The following is an 18,807-nucleotide window of genomic DNA, read 5'->3' on the forward strand; positions in this document are numbered from 1 at the left end:
GAGTGTAGCCATGTGTGGAAGTGAAACGTGGACGATAAATAGTTTAGACAAGAAGAGAATAGAAGCTTAGGGCATATTCTGAGGCACCAGTTTAGTATTGGAGGGCAGCGTGGAGGGTAAAAATCGTAGAGGGAGACCAAGAGATGAATAAACTAAGCAGATTCAGAAGGATGTAGGTTGCAGTAGGTACTGGGAGATGAAGAAGCTTGCACGGGATAGAGTAGCATGGAGAGCTGCATCAAACCAGTCACTGAACTGAAGACCACAACAACAACAACAACAACACGTGCGTGTAAGACAGCATGAAACGTGTCCTTACGATCGAACTTGACTCTAGTGGTCACAGCTTGACTTCCGCTCCACCTCAAACGAAATCCAATGAATTTCAAACAAACGCGGAAGAATACATGGCGTAATGTTACACAAGGTTTAATCTTACGATGAACAGAGTATGGCAACAGAAAATCGTGACTAATCCAGTCAAACGCGTGATTAAAATCAATAAAAAGTAAAACTCCTGACACAGTAACGGTCGAAGCAATCGAGATGGGATCACGGCATTCAACATCGGGAGTTAGAAGAGTGCGACCTGCGACAACATGAACAACAAAACCGACCAGCGGCTATTGATCGCTCGCGCTACGATTTTATAATCAAAACTAAGTAGCGTTATCGGTCGGACCTGACCCACAGACAGACGTCCCGTCTTTCTGGACATTAAAACAATTTTTTCAACTTTAAAGGAGGGCATAATGGGTAACACTTGCTCCGCTTCAATCACCATGGATGTTATTGTATCGCCTATTAGATGTCAAAACCGAAGATAAAATACTTTGGAAAGTCCATCGAAACTCGGCGGTTTGCGGGAAAGAGGGCGAACGACGATGTGAGGTACCTTACCACGGTGAAGAGCTGCCAGAAAGTCATGGTGAGCTGGCGTAACAACACTACCAAGCAGAAAATCAAAATCAGCAGGCGTTACACCGTCTGTTGCTAGTCCACTGTAAAGATCGCAAAAATATCGGGCAAGTTCACGCATTAATGATGTTGGGATGACCACTCACGTCCATCTATAGAACACGTTCTTTGCGATCGCTTTTTAAGCCGAATTAGATAATAATAGGCACGCCAACTCATGGTGGAGAATCGGACGTGGCTGGGATCGCATATGAAGACCATCTAATTGCGTCTCACCGTCTAATTGCGACACTTTACACTATATGATCAAAAGTATCCGGACACGCCCAAAAACAAACGTTTTTAATATTAGGTGCATTGTGCTGCCACCTACTACCAGGTTCTGCATATCAGCGATCTCACTGGTCACTGGGCAACGTGAGAGACAGAATGGGGCGCTCCGCGGAACTCACGGACTTCGAATGTGTTCAGGTGATTTGGCGTCACTTGTGTCATATGTCTGTACGCGACATTTCCACACACCTAAACATCCCTACGTCCACTGTTTCCGATGTGATAGTGAAGTGGAAACGTGAAGGGACAAGTACACCACAAAAAATGGTTCTAATGGCTCCGAGCACAATGGGACTTAACTTCTGAGGTCATCAGTCCCCTAGAACTTAGAACTACTTAGCCGGCCGTGGTGACCGAGCGGTTCTAGGCGCTACAGTCTGGAACCGCGCGATTGCTACGGTCGCAGGTTCGAATCCTGCCTCGGGCATGGATATGTGTGCTGTCCTTAGGTTAGTTAGGTTTAAGTAGTTCGAAGTTCTACGGGACTGATGACCATAGATGTTGTCCCATAGTGCTCAGAGTCATTTGAACCATTTTTTTGACGCCTCGCTTTGTGTAAGGAGCGTAAACATTGGACGATTGAACAGTGGTAAAACGTTGTGTGGAGTGATGAATCACGGTGCACAATGTGGTGACCCGATGGCAGGATGTGGGCATGGCGAATGCCCAGTGAACGTCATCTGCCAGTGTGTGTAGTGCCAACACTAAAATTCGGAGGCGGTGTTGTTATGGTGTGGTCGTGTTTTTGATGGAGGGAGCTTGCACCCCTTGTTGTTTTGCGTGGCACTATCACAGCACAGGCCTACACTGATGGTTTGCTTCCCACTGTTGAAGAGCAATTCGGGGATGGCGACTGCATCTTTCAACACGGTCGAGCACATGTTGATAATGCAAGCCTGTTGCCGAGTGGTTACACGACAATAACATCCCTGTCATGGACTGGCCTGCACAGAGTCCTGGCCTGAATCCTATAGAACACTATTGGGATGTTTTGGAACGCCGACTTCGTGCCATATCTCACCGACCTAGATCGATACCTTCCCTCAGTGCAGCACTCCGTGAAGAATGGGCTGTCATTCCCCAAGAAACCTTGTCGTGTATCGACGCCCTGTCTTTCCTTTTCCTACTTCCGTCTGCTACTGTGAATGTGTGACTTGTCTGTGTGTGATGTTTCAGTATTATTTGGTTGCAAGAAAGTTTCTGTGGACGTTACGAGCAGATTAGCCAACCTTTGTGTGGAGTTTGAATAGATCTACGTTGAGTCGAAGTGACTTTGTAACTAACCTGTTTCTACGGGTTATTACGTTATTATTGAGAATGTAAATACTTATTGCTTGTGAAGTTAACATGAGAAGATTAGGGTCGCCACCGACTCTAACCATACAACTAATCGAAGGTTTGGTCGAGTCGGAAAATAAATTAATTTGATCACAGACCAAAAACTCACAAAAATGCATACGTTGTGATGTCGCTCATAGCGGATACGATGTAATTAATAGTATTGCCCGTGCACTGTTCACGACAATCAAACATTTAAAATAAAATAGAAAATGCATGAACACTGCATAAGATCAGCTTCCAGCAACACACCTGAAAATAAGACTTAATCTAAAGCATTTGTTATAAAATACAAGTGTAGACTAATCACTGGACCTGTGCGTAAGGAAACTCGTTGGATGTGCTAACAGGAAAGCTACGAGGTGAGTGGCTTACGTGCAAAAACGTAACCTGGGAATGCAAGAGAAAATTGAAGATAAAATCATTTATTCCTAAGATATGAAAAAGGAGGCATGTACACAATTTCTGATAACATTAATTCCTAAAACATTAACGAAAAGCGTCGTTACGTTCACCGCTATAATCTACAACTAAAATCATTGGTGTGAATCATTCGTACAACTGCTGTTGCCTGATAACTGATCGGAATAACTCGTGAAACGGTACACGTTTCGCAGTACACCCGCGTGCCCACGTGGTTTGTGGAGACGCAATTTCTAGGTATCGTGGCCAAGTTGCAACAATATCACATCACACAATAATGAACAGTTAAACGTTCTTTAAAACAAACGTGAGACCGGACAGTTCGTGATGACGGTAGCCCAACAAAACTTTAATGTTCAACCACGTGGTCGGCTCCCCACGGACGAAAGATATATAAAGCAAGGAAAATTTACGAGAAGGCAAAGCTATTAATATTTACAAAAATGAAAGCTTATACAGGCGCAGCTGAAGGCAGACATTCATACAGAAGCGAGTGCTCACTTCTTATCGACACCTTTGTGTGGCGCTCTTCCGGTGGATCCAGGTCTGCTATAGAAATTTACTACAAGAAAAATCTGCCAAAGTTTTGCATTCCTTGCTGCGACAAGGCAAAGCAATCTTTCAGAGTTGAAAAGCGAGACCAAAAGCTGACAGCTCTCCTCTCGCCAAGTAACAGCGCGCCACGCGGTCAGACTAACTCACCCTCCTTTGACTGGAGCACAGCTGTGGACGCTTCCCGTTCCGGCGGCAGACTGCCTCCCTTCTTACTTCCCCAGCCTCTTCCACGCTCCGCGTGGCCCGGAAAACCCAAAGATGCCATTTCCACCACCAACCTAACGCAGGTGGATTTCTCACAAGTAGCGAAAACCTCTTTGCCTACTTGACCACTACGAGAGTTGGCTATTCTGTACAACTGCTGCTTAATCTGTACGACTATCGCAGACTTTCTGCAGCAGACTACGCCACTGTCTAGCAACGTGACACACAACCACATTCATTCAATCACGCCACTATGATAATTATGAGAAAAGAGAAACAAGGAAGGAAAGAGAAAATCTAGTGAAAATGGGCTACCGGACTAATGAAAGATGGCTACAGGACCCTTTCAACATTAGCGACCACTAGTCAACAGCTGTTGTAAGGTTGGCACAGGTAGCCACTGTGCACACTCTCCGAGCGTTTCCGGCCTATGCGAGGACCCGAGATATGGAGGGGTGCAAGCTGTACTTTTCTACAAATCCCCAGTGAGGAAGGGTGGTCTGACTAGTAGCGTAGCTCTAAACTTGTAAGACTTGTATTCACTTGAATTTCTAGTAGCCCTTCAGTGTAGGCATCGGCAATGTTGCTGTTCGAATCATTTCAGTTAGGGGCCGGTTTCATTTTTATTAATATTCAGTTTACTTGGTGTGGTCCGTTGTTGATTTGCAACTTAGCGGTAGCGAGCGGTGTCAAAACTCAGTTTTGTATGCCACGTATGAATGTGTTGCGTGCTTTTCTGTCTGCTAGCACTAAATTTTATTTGATTTATCGTCCGTTTCATATTTTCTTTTCATGGGTTTAGTCAGTTGTGTTCTGCTGCCTCACATGCATTTCTTTGTACGTTGTGAGGCTGTGATCCGACTTACTCACGCCTCAGTCCCACTACGGACCAGACGTGGTTTTATTTGATGATTGTACCGTCGGCCGAGCGGTTAAAGGCGCTACAGTCTGGAACCGCACGACCGCTACGGTCGCAGGTTCGAATCCTGCCTCGGGCGTGGATGTGTGTGATGTCCTTAGATTAGTTAGGTTTAAGTAGTTCTAAGTTCTTGGGGACTTATGACCACAGCAGTTGAGTCCCATAGTGCTGACAGCTATTTGATTGTACCGTCAAATCTGTGAATTTAAACTGAAGGCTTCGAACGGGCCTTTGTCTTCAGAAATTAACTGTCGAAACTAGTTACTGTCTGTCCTAGTGTACTTAAACGTAGAATATGCAAGCATTCTTCTGATCTGTGTGCCTTATGCTGTATGTATGGTCAGTGTGAAGTTGGTGTGTGTGCATCAAGTAAATCCTACCCGTTATTTGGCAGACAGGGTGCTACGTATGGAGGCTGCGTTCTTGACAGGTACTACACGTCGAAGTTCAAGAAATTACTTTGTTTAATATTTTCGTGTGTTTTAATTTACATATAAATGTTCTGTGATTCTTTACTTACAACTGGTACATCTCATAGCACAACCATACTTCCTAGTCAGGCTCCTTAAAATCATTCAGTCCTTGAATGAGATTTTCACTCTGCAGCGGAGTCCTCACGAGATACTGGCAGAAGTAAAGCTGTGAGGACCGGGCGTGAGTCGTGCTCCGGTAGCTCAAATGGTAGAGCACTTGCCCGCGAAAGGCAAAGGTCCCGAGTTCGAGTCTCGGTCGGGCACACAGTTTTAATCTGCTAGGAAGTTTCATTCAGTCCTTGTTGTTGTTGTGGTCTTCAGTCCAGAGACTAGTTTGATGCAGCTCTCCATGCTACTCTATCCTGTGCAAGATTCTTCATCTCCCAGTACTTACTGCAACCTACATCCTTCTGAATCTGCTTGGTGTATTCATCTCTTGGTCTCCCTCTACGGTTTTTACCCTCCACGCTGCCCACCAATACTAAATTGGTGATCCCTTGATGCCTCAGAATATGCCCTACCATCCGATCCCTACTTCTATCAAGATGCGCCACAAAATTCTCATCTCTCTAATTCTATTCAATACCTCCTCATTAGTTATGTGATCTACCAATCTAATCTTCAGCATTCTTCTGTAGCACCACATTTCGAAAGCTTCTATTCTCTTCTTGTCCGAACTATTTATCGTCCACGTTTTACTTCAATACATGGCTACACTCTATACAAATACTTCTCGAAACGACTTCCTGACACTTAAATCTATACTCGATGTTAACAAATTTCTCTTCTTCAGAAACGCTTTCCTTGCCATTGCCAGTCTACATTTTATATCCTCTCTACTTCTACCATCATCAGTTATTTTGCTCCCCAAATAGCAAAACTCCTTTACTACTTTAAGTGTCTCATTTCCTAATCTAACTCCCGCAGCATCGCCCGATTTAATTGTACTACAGTCCATTATCCTCGTTTTGCTTTTGTTGATGCTCATCTTATATTCTCCTTTCAAGACACTGTCCATTCCGTTCAGCTGCTTTTCCAGGTCCTTTGCTGGTATTTATTTAATTTTTTATACTTTGGTTGCTAGGTTGCCTTTGTTGTTGGTTTTGTTTAGGGTTTATGATTTTTCTAATACTTTATATTTCCCTTTATTGGTTGATTTTGGTTCTTATTATTTTATATGTTATGTATTTACAATTTTGGCTTTTTTAGTTAAGATGCCAATATTTCAATGTCATCGACGAACCTCAAAGTTTTTTTTCTTCTCCATGGATTTCAATTCCTACTTCGAATTTTTCTTTTGTTTCCTTTACTGCTTGCTCAATATACAGATTGAATAACATCAAGGATAGGCTACAACCGTCTCGATTGGTAAGGTGAAGTCCTAGTTATATAATCTCACAGATGTTGACTGACCGGATTGTCCAGTTAGAGGAGGCTGGAATAAGAATTAATGCATTCACCTCAGACGGCAGTCAGCGAAATGAAATGTTTTGGAAACATCTACGGATTTCGAGAATATAAATATAAAGTCACTTGTTCTAGATCGAACGCCGTTGATGAAATGAGAAGTAAATGACTTCTTTCAAGGCTATCATTTAACAAAACGCGTAAGAAAATTTTTGTTATGAAACTAATGCACTTTTTAAAGATAAATTGAGCGACTGCAATGTTCATAGACTAGGTTATCTACAGTGTAACTCTAAGCAATTAGCTAGACTGAGAATTTGCCACAAATTAATCCCCGACTCTCTGGGATAAGACGTCGGTTCAACAGACGAGATTAGCTCTGCAGCTGATCACTAGCTCAGCAGTCAAGAGCCCAAAATTCTTCAGGGAAACGAAAGCTCTAGTATAGTAGTGAGCTAAAGAAGTGATGCTCGTTGGGTGTGAACAATTTAAGAGGCATACTTAACCGTTCTTTTCCTAGCGATGCTTTGTGTAAAAACGGCACCTCGCAAAAATATTGTGAAGTCTAGAGAGATTATCGCCCATGATACAAATCCATTTCCTTCTGAAAGAAGTGTAATGATCCTAGCATTAACTATTCCAAGTGCCTTACGAATGTCTGAATGTAGTTGTGAAAAAGAGGATTTGGCTGTGTCCTGAAGGCAGAATTTAATGTCACCACTTGAAACAATGTCATTTCAGCGTCGTCAGATGTCTGGGTTCCAGTGGTGATCCACCAGTAACAGACTTCCTCACTCTGCACGTTTAGCTCTTCAAATGGCTCTGAGCACTATGGGACTGAACTTCTGAGGTCATCAGTCCCCTAGAACTTAGAACTAACCTAAGGACATCACACACATCCATGCCCGAGGCAGGACTCGAACCTGCCACCGTGGTCGCGCGGTTCCAGATTGTAGCGCCTAGAACCGCTCGACCACTCCGGGCGACCGTTTAGCTGTAAATAGCTTCTGGTAGGTACGATGAATACAACTGTCAGCGTTCGTTGCCAACATATGCAAGCTATGTGTGGACATTACCGAGACCTTGGGGCAAAACCAGGAGTTTTGCAAATGGAAAATGTGGTGTCACCGCCAGACACCACACTTGCTAGGTGGTAGCTTAAATCGGCCGCGGTCCATTGAGTACATGTCGGACCCGCGTGTCGCCACTGTGTGATCGCAGACCTAGCGCCACCACAAGGCAGGTCTCGGGAGACGAGATACCACTCGCCCCAGTTGTACGAGGAGATTGCTAGCGACCATACGGACGAAGCCTTCCTCTCATTTGCCGAGAGCCAGTTAGAATAGCCTTCTGCTAAGTCCATGGCTACGACCTAGCAAGGCGCCATTAGCCTTACCTACTTTGAGAGTTATAGTATAAATGTCTCTAGAAGAATGCTGTAGTCATCAAATAATAAAGTTAAGTATAAAGCAGCTACGTACTTTTCTTGCTACCATTCAATAGTTATCCTGTTCCAGAATTGACGCCCGTCGGCGTGAGTGTGTACGCGTGCCTTTCTATTGGCTACCCGTCACTGTGGACTGGCTGCCTTGTCAGTCCACTTCAGAAAATATTGTTAAGCAAACACTGCGTGTTCCAGACACAGTGTCTGCACAAAAGTTTAAGACGACTCATAAAAAACACCTGCAGGCTGTCGACTTAGGTCGGACTCCAAAATTTCCAGGAATCCTTTGAACTTGTGGGTAGAAACGAGAAAAAAACTAGATAACTGGGACAGAGTAAATGAGAATTTAACTTGGAATCGACCGAAGAAAAAGTAGGAGATCCTGCGAACGAACAGCCAGCTCAAGAATGTGCAGTAGAAAGCTGCTGCAGAAATCCTACGATAAAAAAAAAAAAAAAGGAAATGAGAAGAGAATGGGCTGAAACTAATGATACCATGTTAAAAAGCATCCTTCACAGAGTTACCGCCGTGGTCTGACCTTGCAGCTGTGTTAAGGGCAACACACGGTTCAACTGACTTTGTGCAAATGTGGCGTCGTTTTGACGACACTGGCTGTACCGAAGACTGAACGAGTCGTCTACGACTTGCGCTATCGTTCGGTTCACGACACGCAAGGCGAAGATGACGTTCACATTCATCTGCAGTGGAGGTACTGCAGGTCACGGTTTCTCTTTACTGCAGGGTACGTTAACCTCCAAGTTATACAGGGTGATTCAAAAAGAATACCACAACTTTAAAAATGTGTATTTAATGAAAGAAACATAATATAACCTTCTGTTATACATCATTACAAAGAGTATTTAAAAACGTTTTTTTTCACTCAAAAACAAGTTCAGAGATGTTCAATATGGCCCCCTCCAGACACACGAGCAATATCAACCCGATACTCCAACTCGTTCCACACTCTCTGTAGCATACCAGGCGTAACAGTTTGGATAGCTACTGTTATTTCTCGTTTGAAATCATCAATGGTGGCTGGGAGAGGTGGCCGAAACACCATATCCTTAACATACCCCCATAAGAAAAAATCGCAGGGGGTAAGATCAGGGCTTCTTGGAGGCCAGTGATGAAGTGCTCTGTCACGGGCTGCCTGGTGGCCGATCCATCGCCTCGGGTAGTTGACGTTTTTCGTAGGACTCTCCATACAGTTGATTGTGGAATTTGCAGCTCTCTGCTAGCTCTGCGAGTCGATTTTCCTGGGCTGCGAACAAATGCTTGCTGGATGCGTGCTACATTTTCATCACTCGTTCTCGGACGTCCAGAACTTTTCCCTTTGCACATACACCAATTCTGTGTAAACTGTTTATACCAACGTTTAATACACCACCTATCAGGAGGTTTAACACCATACTTCGTTCGAAATGCACGCTGAACAACTGTCGTCGATTCACTTCTGCCGTACTCAATAACACAAAAAGCTTTCTGTTGAGCGGTCGCCATCTTAGCATCAACTGACGCTGACGCCTAGTCAACAGCGCCTCAAGCGAACAAATGTACAACTAAATGAAACTTTATAGCTCCCTTGATTCGCCGAAAGATAGTGCTTAGCTCTGCCTTTTGTCGTTGCAGAGTTTTAAATTCCTAAAGTTGTGGTATTCTTTTTGAATTACCCTGTATAATTTATAAATGTATTGATTTCCGCATTCATGTGGACTGGGCTCTGGGTGAGAGATTGAAGTGTTGGCGAGAATTAGCTCCGAAAATTACTGAAAAAGTTGTACTAATTTCTTTTCCTACGTTATATAAAGTATCGCTCTGTGATTACGTATTTTGAGTAGTGGAGCTTGTACTGCGTTATGCCACTTTGATCTATGTAGAGTGGCGTGTTACTCTAATCTGTATACTGGCAATAGCCCTGCCTTCAAGACCAGACACAGCTCGTCCCAGCACATCACTATATTTTAGTCCAAGATTTTTAATCGTGTGAGTGTAATAGGAACTGCGCACAAACTACGATTTCGACTAAAGCAGAAGTACGCAGATTACATGCGCCTATTACATAGTACACACTCTGTCAATACTACACTCGTCAATAGTATTGCAATGGGCTGAAGTGGTGAATGATCAACACACTTTAGTATCGGTACTTCTCGTTATAGGCATAAGGGCTCGATTGGACCTTGTGCACATTGCACCTTACCTGAGACATAAATACACTCGTTCAGTGTGCCGTAACGTGGGTTGCTATTGACAACAACAGTTCAACAACTTTCAGTAAAACTGCGTTCGTTATAATTCGTAATTAGCCCCAATTGTGGCGTTATTATTAATTATTTAAATTATTAGAACCTCTTAACGACAGCAAACAACTCTATAACGCGAAATAACTATAGCTATCGCTGGTTATTTACGTTACAGACGCTAACGATCCGCGCGAAAATCTTTCACTCACTACAATAAAATAAAATCATCTAGAAACGTGTAATAAATATTTACCGCGAGCAGTGTTTCACATACTTACGGTAAATCTCGATTTCGTACACCCTCTTTCAGTTAAATTTGATCAATCGTTTCTTATTACGATAATACCAATTCGCTTCTACACAGAGTACGCGAAAGAACTTGCCCCCCTTCTAACACTCCGGGATGATGATGGCATTGAAACAGAGGATGACACGCATAAAGCTGAAATACTAAACACCTTTTTCCAAAGCTGTTTCACAGAGGAAGACCGCACTGCAGTTCCTCCTCTAAATCCTCGCACAAACGTAAAAATGGCTGACATCGAAATAAGTGTCCAAGGAATAGAAAAGCAACGGGAATCACTCAACAGAGGGAAGTCCACTGGACCTGACAGGATGCCAATTCGATTTTACACAGAGTACGCGAAAGAACTTCCCCCCCTTCTAACAGCCGTGTACCGCAAGTCTCTAGAGGAACGGAAGGTTCCAAATGATTGGAAAAGAGCACAGGTAGTCCCAGTCTTCAAGAAGGGTCGTCGAGCAGATGCACAAAACTATAGGCCTGTATCTCTGACGTCGATCTGTTGTAGAATTTTAGAACATGTTTTTTGCTCGCGTATCATGTCATTTCTGGAAACCCAGAATCTACTCTGTAGGAATCAACATGGATTCCGGAAACAGCGATCGTGTGAGACCCAACTCGCTCTATTTGTTCATGAGACCCAGAAAATAGTAGATACAGGTTCCCAGGTAGATAGATGCCATTTTTCTTGATTTCCGGAAGGCGTTCGATACAGTTCCGCACTGTCGCCTGATAAACAAAGTAAGAGCCTACGGAATATCAGACCAGCTGTGTGGCTGGATTGAAGAGTTTTTAGCAAACAGAACACAGCAGGTTGTTATCAATGGAGAGACGTCTACAGACGTTAAAGTAACCTCTGGCGTGCCACAGGGGAGTGTTATGGGACCATTACTTTTCACAATATGTACAAATGACCTAGTAGATAGTGTCGGAAGTTCCATGCGGCTTTTCGCGGATGATGCTGTAGTATACAGAGAAGTTGCAGCACTAGAAAATTGCAGCGAAATGCAGGAAGATCTGCAGCGGAGAGGCACTCGGTGCAGGGAGTGGCAACATAAACAAATGTAATGTATTGCGAATACATAGAAAGAAGGATCCTATATTTATTTATTTTATTTATTTATTTATTTAACCTGATCAGATTAGGGCCATCAGGCCCTCTCTTACATCGGACCAGTGTTCCACACATGCAGCATTTCACACATCAGAGTTACATCATGTTGAATAATGCTTTTCGTGCAGTCAGAGGACGTCGTGTTACGACTCGAACTGTGCACAATAGGCTGCATGATGCGCAACTTCTCTCCCGACGTCCATGGCGAGGTCCATCTTTGTAACCACGACGCCATGCAGCGCGGTACAGATGGGCCCAACAACATGCCGAATGGACCACTCAGGCATGGTCCCGAGTTCGAGTCTCGGTCGGGCACACAGTTTTAATCTGCCAGGAAGTTTCATCATGACAATAGTTTAAATGAGAAAATTAGATTACTCTAGTGACAATATGAATAAAGAGTAATGACTAAGACCTAATAAAGTAGATGCTGGCAGTATTTTTACAACAGGTGCTATACATACAAATTATGATAATAGTAATAATAATAACAGTAAAAAAATAAATCAAATAATAATGACAGACATGAGAAAAATTTGCAATAGTAATGAAGATTTGTGCAGATGTACATTAATATCTTGGTGTGTAAAGTAGATGTTTACTAGTATAGCGAGTTTTGGGGGAAGGAGATTTAAGGAGGGGGAAAAAGGGAAGTAATGAGGTGAAGTGCATTCATGTAGAGAGGAAGGCACTACTGTTGTTTGAGTAGATACGCCATTAACTGTTTTTTGAAGCCGGACATATTTTTAAGTTCTCTAACATAACGAGGGAGGTTATTCCAGAGTCGGGTTCCCGCTACTGTAAAGGACTTGGTGAAGGTGACTGAGCGATGCAGTGGAACAGAGAGGATTTTGTTATGATGGGAACGTGTGTTTCTGTCATGTTGTTCCGACATGAGCGTTAGGGACGAGGAGAGATATGAGGGACAGTGTACATTTATAAGGCAGTAGATGAGACAGAGTGTATGGAAATCTCTGAGTTTGTCTGCACGCAGCCAGGACAATTTTGCATATGCTGGGGAAATGTGATCAAAAAGTCGAACGTCACAGGCATATCGGACGCAGGCATTCATGACCAGTTCCAGACGTCGCCAATCTTCCTGAAAGAGGCCTTGTAGGATAATATCGCTGTAGTCAATGATTGGGAGTATAAGCGTTTGTACTGATTTCTTTTTCAGATCGAAAGGGAAGAGTTTTTTATATTTTTGTTGGACATGAAGGGATGCTGATGCTTTTTTGCACACTGCAGTTACGTGCTTTGTCAAATTTAGATTTTCATCTATTATTACTCCCAAGCTCTTTGCTGAGGGAGAGAAGTTAATATTTGTCCCATTTAGGATAAGAGATGGTACGGATTCCCGATGTTTTGGGCTAATGAGCTTATAGTGACCAACAAGTACCGCTTGGGCTTTAGATGGGTTTAGTTTTAGTCCTATGTCCTGTGCCCATTTTGATAGTGCATCGAGGTCAGTATTGAAATTTTCAATAGCTTTCTTAAGATTGCTTGGTTTGGCACTTAGATACAACTGAAGGTCATCAGCATACATATGATATTTGCAATAAGTCAGAACCGATGACACATCATTGTCATACAGAGAGAAGAGTATAGGACCTAACACTGAGCCTTGGGGAACGCCTGACACTACCTGCCGCCATTGTGACTTTATATTCCCGGACAGGACGCGTTGCTGACGAGGCGTCATGTATGAGCGAAACCATTGCACTGCACTTGGTGAGAAATTTAGACCGCTAAGTTTGGCTAGTAAGATGTCGAAGTTGACAGTATCAAATGCTTTGCTGAAATCTAAGAAGCAAATGATAGTCGCTTCTTGTCTGCCCATGGCAAGTTTCAGGTCATCTGTCACCTTTATCAGTACGGATGTTGTGCTTCGATGTTTACGGAAACCTGATTGGTATTCGTCTAGCAGGTTGTTAGTAGTTAGGTAGTTGGTGAGCTGGTCATGGACTGTATATTCTAAGGCCTTTGATAGTGCAGGAAGAAGGCAGATGGGGCGATAGTCAGAGGGTGCTGTGGCGATGTCCTTTCTAGGCAGTGGCTTAATTTGTCCCAGTTTCCAGGCCTCAGGGAAAACACTTGTGATTAATGAATCGTTGAAAATGTCTGTTATAGAGGGCAGTAGTTGGTCAATAATAAGTTTTACCATCTGGATAGTGATGCCATCATGTCCAGTAGATGCTGATCTAATCCGCATTATGGCTTTCTGGACAGTATTGCAAGTGACGTGCTGTAGACAGAATTTTTCTTTGCTACAGTCGTTCATCCCCATGTAGTAATCAATGATTCTCTGCGGTTTTTTTTGCGGTTCAATTGTGGTTGCAGGTAATGTGAAGAATCGGTTAAGTTCTTCAGCTGGGACCATGGGATTTTCTGCAAATTTTGCCTAAACCGAGACTACGGAGATTTTTCCACAGGCTAGCTGGTCTACATCTATTGTCAGCTAATGTACGGGCATGCCTGAGCTTAGCGTCTCTCACCGCTTGACTGACTATGTTTCTGCTTGTATACAGTATGATTTTCAGGTGTAGGGTGTATCTTGTATGGTCGATGTGCAGCGTCTCTGAGATTCATGAGCTGTTTTAGTTCATCAGTCAGCCAAGGTGCAGGTTTCCTTTTTACTTTTCTGGTCTTTATTGGAGCATATTTGTCATATAGTTTGGTAATTTTGTTAGTGAAATCCTGGAGTTTGTCGTTTATGTCCATGAGGGGAGCAGAGGTCGTCCCCCAAACTATTTCTTGTGCCTCGTTTCGAGTTCAGGGAAATTTATGCGTTTGAAGTCTCGATATGTAGACAGTTTTTGTTTCTTTCTAGGACATTCTAATGAATACGTTATGAAAATGATGTCATGGGCAGACATGCCAGGCGCAGATATTTGAGAGGTGCGGATTATTCTGTTTGGAGATTTCGTTGCAAATATATCTATGAATGTGTGACAGGTAGTCGTGTGATGAGTAGGTGCCAGCTGAAGTAGCGTCATATATGAGGAAGAAAGCATCCTCTTAAATTTTCCAGTGGAAGGACTATTGCGCAGAAAATAAATGTTAGTGTCACCTGCTATAATCACATGTTCATATAACGATTCGAGAGAGGGTAGTTTCGAAGCTGGCGAACCCGCGTACTTTAGGAGGTTTGTAAAGGACACATATTAAGCACTTTCTGTTAAGGGATTTGATCTCTATGAACATATATTCCTCTTGTTTATCTACATTGTTGTCGGATGTATGTAGTACAGTAGGTGACAAATCAGAGTGTATGTACGCCCCTACTCCGCCCCCTCGTCTGTTGCATCTTTCGTGCCTGAGAAAGATATAGCCATCTAGGTTTACGGAAGTTGTAGGAATACTTGGTTTGAGCCAAGTCTCTGACAAAAGTATTACGTGTATATCAGTAGCCTGAAATATATATTTGAACTCGTCGAAGTGAGCTGGCAGAGACTGGACATTTGCATGTGCAATATGCAGCTTGGTGCGCTCGGGTGTTGATTGCCCGAGGAGGCTGCCTACAGATGTTTGCGGGTCGTGGTTAGCGGTGACATGAGGGTCTAGCATGAGGAATGCTGAAGGCGTGTGAAGGAAGTGGGGGTGAGGGAGTGTCCTCCCAGTTCTGTGCAGTGAAAGCGGCCGGTAGGGGGAGGGGGTGGGTCCCCGGGGAGGCAACGGGATCTGCGGCCAAGGTCAGCGAGGTCTGCAACGGTTCTGGAAGTAGCCGTGGGCCGGCAGGGGAAGGAATTTCGCTAAACACAACGGGAGTAATCTGCACGTTACGACAGAGTGTGATATTAATTGCACTTATGAGGATAACAACTGAAGTATGATGGTGGGTTGCTAATTGGATGTGAGACTACCTTATGTAATAATTAACAAAATTACATGAGAAAAACAATCAGAGATGAAAATAGTCATATGGAGAAACCAAAAGTTGATAATACAAATAATAAAATTACACGAGAAAAACAATTAGTGATAAAAATAGTCATGTGGAGAAACGAAAAATCTGATAATAAATTAGCTAAGTTATGGTTGACAGTGTAAACAATATAAACATACAGGTTAGTGGCAGCAAGATTAGACATGATTTAGCTTTTAAAGCACAGGTTTTCGAGTTCATTAGCACTGCAAATTGTTCTCTTTCCGTTTTCGGTCTTAACCATTATTGTATGATTATATGATAGCGAAACAAACACGTAGCAGTTACTTCTGTAAAATATCTGGGAGTATGCGTACGGAACGATTTGAAGTGGAATGATCATATAAAATTAATTGTTGGTAAGGCGGTTGCCAGATTGAGATTCATTGGGAGAGTCCTTAGAAAATGTAGTCCATTAACAAAGGAGGTGGACCTATACTTGAGTATTGCTCATCAGTGTGAGATCCGTACCAGGTCGGGTTAACAGAGGATTAACAGAGGAGATAGAAAAGATCCAAAGAAGAGCGGCGCGTTTCGTCACAGGGTTATTTGGTAAGCGTGATAGCGTTACGGAGGTGTTTAGCAAACTCGAGTGGCAGACTCTGAAAGACAGGCGCTTTTCATCGAGATGTAGCTTGCTGTCCAGGTTTCGAGAGGGTGCCTTGTCTGGTTGAGGTATCGAATATATTGTTTCCACCTGTTTGTACCTCCCGAGGAGATCACGAATGTAAAATTAGAGAGATTCGAGCGCGCACGGAGGCTTTCCGGCAGTCGTTCTTCCCGCGAACCATACGCGAGTGGAACAGGAAATGGAGGTAATGACAGTGGCACATAAAGTGCCCTCCGCCACACACCGTTGGGTAGCTTGCGGAGTATAAATGTAGATGTAGAATACCGAACGTAGCAACCAAAGTTATAATTTCATTGCAAACCAGCGATATAGCGATAGCTATGTCTGCGATACTGCTAATTCTCTCACAGTCTGTAAACGTTATTCTTGTTGCCCCTTTTCCTTATTTCTTTCTTTTTAAATCCTTGAAACAAGTGAATAAAGTAGTTAAGACCTTTGTCTTTTCTTAATGAAATCTAATTATTTTTTCTCTTATTACTGCTTTTAAATAGTAATACATTCTCAATAAGATATTCATCCTTTGACCCATAACTGACTTATCTTTGCAAGACTGACTTTTAACTGCTTTGCATTAAAGTAGCTCTTTATTATTTATGCCACTTGGGAAATTGGTTTTTGATTGCTCGGTTAGAATACCTGTTTCAGTGTTTCTGGAAATTCAGCCTCTAAGGGTGCGCAAAATTTTTGAGAAAATATTTCGTTACATTAAAAAAAAATTTTAAAGCTAAATTGATGAAAATTGGTATTTCAATTCCTGGTTATATATTAAGAAATGTTTGTTATGGGCCGGAAGTTGCTTTGGAAATATGTCCCCAAGAAACGCCAAAGGCATGATTAACAATAACTTCGGACTCCAGCTACCAGAATCGTTTTTTGGTCAGAAGTACATTCGGGAAAGACCATGCTTACATGGTCTTAATCAGCGTGAAAACGACACAAAAATTCGATTAAATAGAAACAAAAAGAAAATCAATGCATGCCATAGAGTCTACACGAGCGAAGCAGCGTGTAGTGAGATAGTTAAACGATAAGGTTCAAATGGCTCTGAGAACTATGGAAATTAACATCTGAGGTCATCAGTCCCCTAGAACTTAGAACTACTTAAACCTAGCTAACCTAAGGATATCACACACATCCATGCCCGAGGCAGGATTCGAACCTGCGACCGTAGCGGTCGCGCGGTTCCAGACTGAAGCGCCTAGAACCGCTCGGCCACAGCGGCCAGCTAACGATAAGGGTGACGTCTTCAGTGCGCCGTTACCCTGAAATAGCATACTGCAAGTTATAATGCAAATAAATATGGCGTCTGCAGCATGGAGTCACCACTGCGTGGAGCAGATGCGTGCTGCAGGTTCAACCTCTTCGCAGTCGACAATGGGGCGGCCAGCTTTGCGCTCTCCCAGCTTCCTTTTCTGTGAAGTCACATCACGCTGTCAATTGTTGATCGTTTGTCAAAACACTAGGATAACGCCTGTCAAATGTCACATTGTTAATAAAAAGTTTAGTTCTTTTGTACTCTTTAGGTTTTCGTTTGAATTAGCCGCATCATCGGGTGCTGTTCTTTTTCGCTGGTTTCATTTATTCTTCGCATGCCCAGTTTCTTGAAATTCAGCTTGTAATGATTGAAAGAGAGCTCGTAAGAGCTTGATCCAGACAGAATACGTTCCATCTTACAACCGCACCGTTCCTAATAGTTGGGCTATATTCGCAATCAACGAAAAGCATATCTTGTCAAAACTAGACGTATTCGTCTTTATGGAGTGTCCGCGATCATGACTTATATAAAAAAAAGTGTCCAAATTCAGTCCCCAGTTCGCTTCCTTTTATATCCATGTGACCAGTTCCGGGGCAGCTGCCTATCTTCAGATCATTTGTCACAGTTACAAAGTAACCGGTCGACTGTGGAACTGAAAATTCGCTGTCATGTTGACTGTCATATGAAGGGCTTATTTCAATAGTGGTACAAGTCCATTTTTGTTCATATTGGGATACAGGGTCCTAAAGTTAAATAAGCGCTGAAAAATCTGCAGTTGAGATACCAGAAATATTCAAGTATATGGCTTAGAGATGAACCTTTCTTTCTGTTTGTTTGGATCATTAATTTCAGAAGCATTATAGGCAGAGAAGTGGAGGTAATGGACTTGTACCAGTATTGAGATAAGCCCTTCATATGAGAGTCTTCGGTTCCATGTTCGACAGGTTACTCTGTAACTGTATCTGAAGATGGGCAGCTGTGCCGAAACTGGTGGTCCATACACATTATAAAAAATAGCTGTATGTATGTAGTGTGGGTGCGTGTGTGTCTGTGTGTGTGTATGTGTGTGTGTTCCAAATCTCCTCCGTTTTAAACCAGTCTCGGTAGACATACTCCCCTTACTGTCAGCCAACAATTGCTCTAGAAGTAAGAACCACCTACATACCACAGTTCAGGAGATATGACTTCAGAAAAAATGAGTTGCATGAAAAACTGTTCCACCATGCATGACGTTTAAATTGATTACTTCTTTGCTACCAATTCTATGCGCAACATATTTTGCAGCCAGTAACCACATCTGCCACTTAATGTGCCTACACAAATA

This window comes from Schistocerca serialis, chromosome 11, assembly GCF_023864345.2.
Source record: "Schistocerca serialis cubense isolate TAMUIC-IGC-003099 chromosome 11, iqSchSeri2.2, whole genome shotgun sequence".
Classification (NCBI taxonomy): domain Eukaryota; kingdom Metazoa; phylum Arthropoda; class Insecta; order Orthoptera; family Acrididae; genus Schistocerca; species Schistocerca serialis.